Here is a 6467-nt window from a genome sequence, read left to right on the forward strand (position 1 = left end):
TTTTGGGTTAGAACCTGTTTTTTTTCCGCTATACTGCCGATTTATAAAGATTCAAAAAGACTAGAAAAAATTATTTTTCTGATGAAAGAAGATTTTTAATGTTTATGTAGTCATAAAACTCTATTCTGTGGGTCTTGAATGTTCAGAAAAAATGCCCAATAACTCTGGCAGTATGGAGCCCTCTTCTCTGAAATTAATTAAATTAAAAAAAATAAATTTAACCTGAGTCAAATTTAACCTGAGTTACTTCTTTGTGTGAGCTGATTCTGATTCATTGCAGGTTATTGCAAACTGTTGATTGCAATTGTTGCTGCGAAGGGTGGCCCAACCAGGTCTTAGGTTTAGGGGGCATGTAGATTTGGATTTCTTTCTCCCTTAAAAAGTTTCATTCAAAAATGCCTTTTGTGTTAGATTGTGTTGTCATTAACTAATATTTATATTTGTTTGACGATGTTAAACATTTACTAAGTGTGACAAACATGCAAAAAACTAAGAAACGTGCATGTACACACAATCATGTTTTATTATTCTGCCGCTTCAACTTAAGCAGCACAGTAAGTGTTGTAAGGTTAGTAATGGAGTTGACAATAATTAGTGGAAATTATAATTAGTGGAAACTAATATACTCTGCCAACACTTGCCAATTCAGCTAATGAAAGCGGCGGTCAGCTGCAGCTGAGAAACGGCTACAAGTGTTTTGTACACACATTCATGCTAATGATAATTAGGGTTGCTGCAAAGGTGCCAATATCATTTGTCACTTGAGCTGAAGCTGCAGATTATACATTGTGCAGCTGTGTGCCACACCAGCAACACTGAACAATTAAATATTAGTGGGAAATAACATGTATTTTGATCATCAGTATTTTAGCAAACACTAACAAGTGAAATTCAACTTTATCACTGATAATATATGTGGTATGGGCTATTTAGAGAGAAGAGATGTGTGTGTGTGTGAGAGAGAGAGAAAAAGATTTATCGCTCTTGCTTAATGTAGAGGCTAATGCAGCTAATGCACCTGTATGTCTTCTCCAAACTGCTGGTCAGAAACTTGATCAGATTTGCAAAGCTGCTTTGTCATCGCTTACCTGGTTGTTCATAACTGGTGTAATATGTTTTTAATATACGGAATAACTACTGTGGTCCAGTTACCTTTCTTTTGGCTCACAAGTCACATTTTTTGAAAAGTGTATGGATACAATGAAAACTCTGTTTGATAAATGTCAGAATGCTCTGGAAGAATACACTCAAGGCACGGCGCCTTGACACACCCCAATGCGTAGAAACGTACCAAAACGTTTAACAAAAATTTTAGCAAAAATTTATGAAAATTGACTGAAAATCGTACGTGTGCAAATCTAATCTCGAGCCAGACATAATTAGTCGATATTTTGCCATTATCTCAAATGGCAAAAAAAAAAAAAAAAGGCGGGCCAACGAGAATTATTCCAAGAGCACAGTGATGAATCCTCCAAGACGTTACCAAAGACTCCATAACAACATCCAAAGAACTGCCCAAAAACAGCCTGCATGGCAGAGTTCCACAACAACAACAGTGCTGAACAAAAAAGAACATTAAAGTGCACATTAAGCTTTTTACACTTTACTGACCTATAAATGTTGTTAGAATATTGCATTATCGTGTTAAACTACGCCAAAGTTTTAGATAATGAGGTTTTGTATCACGATTTGGCCGTGTGGCGGAGAGGGTGGATCCCAAGATGCAGGACACAGCAAGCTCAGGTAAGGTTAAGCTGCTTTAATAGTTCAGGTGAGCGAGACGCAATAAATGAAAGGCGACGAAGCACAAAAGAGGGGGCTCCGTGGAAGGGTGCACGCAGGCACAACACAAAATACAAGAAAGAACAGAGAGCAGTCTTAGAGGCCAGCGGGCTACTGGACGGGTAGGAGGGTGCGTGGCCGAGGCGTGAGTAACGCTGGAGGGGCACAGAAGCAGGGCCACAGCTAGGAGCTGGTCTGTCATGTCCACAAAGGAATAATCCAGCACCCTCCTGCCGCAGCTCAGTGCCTTAAGAAGGAGATCGGAAATGAGGTTGATTGGCAGCAGCTGTGCCCGTCAGGTAGCTCCGCCCAACTCAAAGGAGGTCCACATCTGCAGATGCACAAAGAGAGCAGTAAGAGTCCAAATAACAACATGAACCGGGCGTACCCCCAAACCGACACACAAGGTAAAAGCACATGTCACTGCACAGCGTGACAGTTTGCACATTTGGAAGTGAGCCCTGAAAGACATTTAGGATGGCTCTGAACACTCGGTTTCAGACAATTCTTCCTTATATGGAAGTGCCAACGATCTGTAGTGCCACCCCTAGCCCCTAGCATGCAGCTAAATATTTAGCAAATATTTGTTCAGGCTTCAACTTGCCTAAAGAGGGAAACATCAGGCAGCAATAGTTGGAGATTTGCGACCAGCAAAATAAGGAACTGTTATGTGAACATGGGCGAAAATGGACTATCCGCCAAACTGAAGTCCAATACCTTTGCAATGTTACTTGGTCATGTTGAAGAGTCAAACACACAATCTGTGAGTAACCATTTATCAGTGTCCTGTTTATTTAGTGAAAGTCAGCGGTTGGACTGTGTAGCATTATAGAGTGTGCATAAAAGGAGTGTTTTATCTATATGCAGATTAAAAACTCAAAGATGTCTGGATTTGCTAATAGCCTCATCCTTCACAATCAGTGTGTCTATTTTTATTTTTTTTTTAAACACGGGTCATCCCAAAAAAAAAAAAACACCTGTAATGACTAGGGATGAGCGAGTACACCACCACCTGTATTTGTTCACACATCTAAATGATCTGGATTCATATCTGTGCTAGGAGTGGGTGGGCATTAAGCAGAAGTGGGCATAGTGTAAACAGTAATTTGTGGGGCTTACATCTGTACAGTATTTTAAATCTGAAATTGACAATGAGACATTGCTGTATTTGTTATTATTCTGCTATATGTGTAGTGTTTATATGTGTAAGTGATCTGTAAGACTTATTTAATAATTGTTTTAATGGTCTGTGTGAAGTTGATGACAGATGATTTCCCAATTTGCTGTCATTTTCGTGATACAGGCAAATATGCAATGATAGCAAATTGGGAAATCATCCGTCAGCCTTGATCTCTGTATTTTTTTCCTATTTTTTTGCCATACAGATGTTTGAGGCTGCTACTACGCTGGTGTACCTAATATTTTGGCCAGTCAATTGGTTAATGTTACCACTGTCTGTGAACTGCCAACTCAAAATGACTAAAAAATTGTATACTGTAGGTAGCACGCCTATTTTATGATGATTAAAACAACTAGGACAAGTGAGCGTTTGCACCGCACTTGAAACCTGTGAATGACACGTTAACGGACGTTTCCTTTAACGGCGATACTTTTTTTGATACTGGTTGTGTCAGGAAGGGCAAACGAAGTAAAACTTATGCACATCAAACTCAAGACTTCCATACTGGATCAGTTGTGGCCCGGGTTAACAACGACCGCCATCCGTCACAGGGTGCCGGTGGAAATTGGGTTACTGTTGGTCAAAGAATGAGAGGAGGAAGATGTGTCTGTAAGAAGAGAGAGAAGAGGAGCAGCAAGAACCTAGAACTGAGAGTAGGGACTTTGAATGTCGGAACTATGACAGTAAAAGGTCGAGAGTTGATTGGCATGATGCAGAGGAGGAAGGTAGGCATACTGTGTGTCCAGGAGACCAGGTGGAAAGGTAGCAAGGCTAGAAGTTTAGCAGCACGGTTGAAGTTGTTCTATCATGGTGTAGACAGAAAGATAAATAAAGTAGGAGTAATTCTGAAGGACAAGTTGGTGTCCTGGAGGTAAAAAGAGTGTCAGGTAGGGTGATGAGTCTGAAGCTAAAAACTGAGGGTATATTGTTCAATGTTGTTAGTGGGTAAGCCCCACAAGTAGGATGTGAGTTGGAGGAAAAAGAGAAATTCTGGCTGGACCTTGATGAAGTGATGCAGAACATCCCTAGAAGGAAAATAGACTTTAATGACATGTGCAGGAAATAGAGGTGATGAAGGACAGATGGTGGTTGACTTTGCCAAAAGGATGGAAATGGCTGGAACGAATACAGAAGAGAGCGGAACATAGGGTGACCTATAAGAGTGGCGGTAGTACACAGGTAGACTACATCTTGTACAGGCCCTTGCTGACCAACAGCAGGATCCTGTCATCTCAAGGGCTGCTTATTATTTTTGTTTTGTTTGTTTCTTCCTTCCTTCCTGACGAAAACTGACGATGCAAGGGCCAGGAGGGTTCAAGGCAGTGGAGTGGTCTGCTAAAGATGTTGCACACTGCTGCAGAGCATAGTCCCAATCATCCAAAGAGGAAAGTAGGGTAGAGACATCCTTTTCTCTAGAGACATTGAACTCTCTTGCAGCAATGCAAGGGGAGAGCCTCAGTGATCTTGGCTGGCAAGTGAGGCGGAAGGTATCCTGACATCACAGACTTGACTCAGCAGCTCAGACTATAAACAGCAGTTGCTCTCTCAAAGTTCTTACATATGGGTCTCTGCTGAGAGCATCTGCAACCAAATTCTGCCTGACAGGATTGTGCTTGATTTCAAAAGAATATGGAGCTAGTTTGGCGACAACGTTGCTCACATGTATCCAGTTTTGGCTTAGTCAAGTGAAGGTAATTTTGTCTGACCAGAAAGTAAATCTGTGACCATTGAGCCAATGACTATATTTATTGCAAACCGCCCATTTAAAAACTCCAGTCTGTGGGCAGGATAGTTTGCTTGGCTGCGACTGAGAGTTTTGCTTGCAAAATCAATGGGTCTTGGTCCCATCTCACCAAATGGTACTTGGGACAGTACTGCACCCAGACCATCATGGGAAGAATCGGTGCAGAGGATAAAGGGCCTGTCCAAGTCTGGGGGTGCCAGCACCACACTTTTGAGGAGAGCACTCTTTAGGTCTTTGAATGTTTGGTCACAAGCAGGAGTCCAATCTTGAGGATAATTTTTTCGAAAGGTGCCTGCACATCTCCTCCGAAAGCAACCCCAGTTGTGTGTTCAGGATGCAGAGAGACTTCGAAGAAGCAGAGGGACTTCAGAGAAATGAAGTCAGGTGTTCGAATCCCATCTAAGCCATCAGTCAAGTCACCGTCTTCTTCTCCACGCAACACAAGGGTATTATTTTTTTCCCCAATTAATTTCTATATCAGTCTGCACGGTGGGTTAGCGCCCAGGCCTCACAGCTAGGAGACCCGTGTTCAATTCCACACTGCCATTTCTATGTGGAGTTTGCATGTTCTCCCCGTGCATGCATGGGTTTTCTCAGGTACTCCGGTTTCCACATTCCAAAAAAGATGCTAGGTTAATTGGTGACTCCAAATTGTCCATAGGTATGAATGTGAGTGTGAATGGTTGTTTGTCTATATGTGCCCTGTGATTGGCTGGCGACTAGTCCAGGGTGTACCCCACTGGGATGTGGGATGCTGGGATAGGGGCAACACTACTAGACATAGTCGCAGTAGTAGTTTGGAAGGGAAGAGGGTGAACAGAGTGGGGAACAAAGTTGAAAAGCCTGGTGGGAGGTGTGGAGGAAGGCTGCACTGGCTCTGCTCCTTGACCAGCTCCTTGATCAGACATAAATCCAAGAAGGACCCCGGCCACGCCACAAGTGCGCCTTCTCTAGGCACCCTGTTAGTCCCAGTCTAAAGGGACCAGACAACACTCTGGCTCCCTGTACTCCAGGCCAAACCTCTCCCCAGTGTCTTCAGCTGCCAGGCGAAGAGCGGGGTACTTTTCTTCGCCAAAGACCCATCTGGAAACAGCATTCAGGGAACACATCACTGTAGGGTCGAAAACAGGCGGGACACAAACGCCTGGCATTTCCAGGTCCAGCAGACGCTGATAGTTCCACCGACACACTCCTGTCATGGCCTGGGCCTGGAACAGCTCTGGGGACACCTGCGTGCCGGTCACCCCTTTGGCCTGGTGGAAGTGGTAGCCCTCCTGCCGCGACATGCCTCTGATGGGGATCCAGACAGGGACTGCTGCACGCTCCCCTGGTACATGGTTTAACTGTATCATTCCTCCACGGCGGTACAGTATGCCCCCTTCCACCTCAGGATCACTGAGGCAACCGCACAGAATGTGGACACGTTGGATCCTCCATCTCTTTAGCATGGAGGGCTTAAATAGAGGGATGCCATTCGGATCTGTGGTCAGGTGAAAGTGCTTCAACACCCTTTCCAATCTTTGAATAAGCGTCCCGGGCGGAGGAATCTTTACCCTGCAGTGCTCACAAATATGCTGCTTGGTGCGATTTTGCAGGCTGGATGCCACAGAAGAGCCTCTGCAGATCTTCCTGGTCCACCACAGAGAAGGCAGCCGACAGGAACTGTGCGAAGGTGCTGTATAATGGGTGATGTTCTGAGGCACACTCACGAAGAAGCCGTCGCATACAGTGGAACAAGTCCAGCTTGATGACCATACTGTT

Source organism: Doryrhamphus excisus, chromosome 23 (assembly GCF_030265055.1).
Source record: "Doryrhamphus excisus isolate RoL2022-K1 chromosome 23, RoL_Dexc_1.0, whole genome shotgun sequence".
In the NCBI taxonomy this organism is placed as follows: Eukaryota; Metazoa; Chordata; class Actinopteri; order Syngnathiformes; family Syngnathidae; genus Doryrhamphus; species Doryrhamphus excisus.